The following is a 2680-nucleotide window of genomic DNA, read 5'->3' on the forward strand; positions in this document are numbered from 1 at the left end:
CACCCCTAACTACCACACACATCCCCCACTGCCTGCACCCGCCCCAACACACACAATCACAGACCTTCTTATATCATGCTTTTGGCCTTCCTGTGGCACTGACAAAAACTGTGGTTATGCTCTCCAAGCAGACATTTTAAATGCGACATGCCTGTGGATAGCTTCGTTGTAGCGGCTCATCCAAAGCGAGCACTGAGTTTTCTCATTGCCTCAGACAGCAGGAAGGTCCATTGCCACTACCCACCTCATGAACGTGGCAAAAGAGGGCAGTGTTGATATTCTGAGTTCAGGCTGCTTTCAACATGCTCCAGAAAGCCCTTGCCACTACACTATTACAGCAGAGGCCAACATTTCTGGGATGGTGTCCAGAAAAAGTGGGGACAGAAGTCACATGCCAGCCAGATACTGTGATCCCAAAGCAGTGGAGTTTGGCATAAGTCACAAAAGTGACTCCATGTAGGAAGGAGTGAGAAGTGGAGCATTATGGGATGCCACAGGACCAATCAGTTGTTTATTACACTCTGCTGAAGGATAGAAATGTAACAGAAACAATATCACAGTGAAACAATTGAAAAACTGTCCTATTTCTTTCAGGGTCATTTTTAACCAGAAAGCCCTTTGTGAAGCAAAAAAGTCCTCATCAGGCACTGCATACTCACTTTTTGGAACACTTTAAAGTCACTTGGAGTACTTCTAATGTTATGTCTGTCCATGCCCTGAATCTATAATAAATTATGTCCCAGAAGAATTCCAACAAATTGTATGGTATCCCATCTATGAACTCTCTCAAACCCTGCTTTGAAACTGTACAACTATACAGAAAAGTTAAAGAGGGCATGGTCCAGTATCTTAATGGTTAGTAGGGCTGGGCAAGGCTTTGGTCCCCGATTCAATTCGGCAGAGATTTGGCCCGATTCCGTGGCCGAATCTCCAAAGCAAATCAGAGGACCCTTTAATCTCTCCAAATCGAATTGGAACCCTCCAAATCGATTCAGACAAATTCGGACATAGACACAGCTTTAAACATTTTTTCTACATATCTCTAGGTAGCAGGGGCTCGTGAATGCTGCGATGCTGGGGCATATGAAGCATCCCACAGGAATGCGGGGGGGGAGACCCCAGTGTGCTTGGCAGCAGACCCAGAAGTAGACCAAAAGCACTTGCAGGTCCCTCAGCTCGGTGATTGGTGCCTCCTAGGTCTGGGGCAGGGCACCCAGAGTCCCCCTGTGGTCGACTGCCAAGCCAGGGAGGGTCGCAGGGTCCCCCGCCCCATGCGCTCCCTGGCAGACCCAGAAGTGGACCAGAAGTACTTCTGGTCCACTTCTGGGTTCGCTGCTGAGCACATGGAGGGCCCCCACGCTTCTGTGGGATGATCCATCTGTCCCAGCATCGCAGCAATCACAAGCCACACCTGCTAGCTCAAGATATGTAGAAAAAACATTTAAAGCTGTATCTATGTCGGAATCACTGATTCTCTGAATCAGCATCGAATCTTCAGATTCAGATTTAGCTAAATCGAATCAGGGACAGTGATCTGAATCAACGAATTGAATCAATGTCCCCAATTTGGGCCAAATCTGAATTGAATAGGGCCCGCTTTGCACACCCCTAATGGTTAGGACCCTTAGATGTTGGGGGAGAGGGGGGAGGTAGTGACCTGACTTAAAGTCCCTAGTTCCAGTACTATTTCATCAATTGTAGCCACTGACTGATAAAATGCTTACCTTGAAAGAAAATGTATATGTGTCTAACCTTAGGACACTGATCTGGGCTGCAGGTCACAAAACTACTGAAGTGCCTTCCTGCAGCCCTGAGGCATCTCAGCTCTAGAGAACAGGATTTCAAACACATTCCCAGTCCTTCCCATTTCCTAAGGTCTTGCTGTTGGCCACTTCTCACTAAGTATTTTGCCTGCTTGGTTCTCATTCTGTGGTGGCGCTAATGCTCCTCATGTACAGTAAATGGAGCTTATGTGCCTTGTTCAACATCTGAATTTCACTTTGGGGGTCAAACTAGTAGAATTTTTAGCATCTAACTTTAAAACATCTACATATTTTATTGGAGCTAGCTCATATAAACTCTTCAGTACTGACCAAAACACATCCAGATGTATAATGAGCAATCACACGACTTTTCTTTTACACTGTCATGTATTATCTAAGTAAAGAATCATAGCAAAATTCACAGCTGACAATTAAGACATTAACTAAATAATACTTTACATAACCTATACTTAAAATGATCACATTTATTGATGAGCTGGGTCTTTCAGGCAGAAAATGTGATAGATTTTTTTTTTAAGGAGTCTATATTTTTATGATCACTAATAGCTCTAGTTATACATGTCAAGATAGGGACATACAAATACATTATTTCAGGATACTTGATGTGCTAAGCATTTCAGCTGCTTGCAGACATTACAAAAAAAAGAAAGAAAGAAACAGTGCTTTATTTTAAACTCCATGTGCTCCTGAGCCAAGCCCCAGACATGCCCAAAAGAGGCAGTGCATTAGTTGGACCCAGCTCACCTGAATTCTGTATAGATCAGGCACTTTAGTGGACCTTTTTTCTAACAGCTGATTGAATCAGCTATTAGTTAAAGCACCAAAAAGTCCTGCTGAAGCATCCAGTGCTGCTTCCTCCAGTAAAGCATGGTTTTTGTTTTGGGGTTGTTTTTTTT

The sequence above is a fragment of the Gavialis gangeticus genome, unplaced genomic scaffold (assembly GCF_001723915.1).
Source record: "Gavialis gangeticus isolate Ggan-Ray unplaced genomic scaffold, GavGan_comp1, whole genome shotgun sequence".
NCBI lineage: Eukaryota > Metazoa > Chordata > Crocodylia > Gavialidae > Gavialis > Gavialis gangeticus.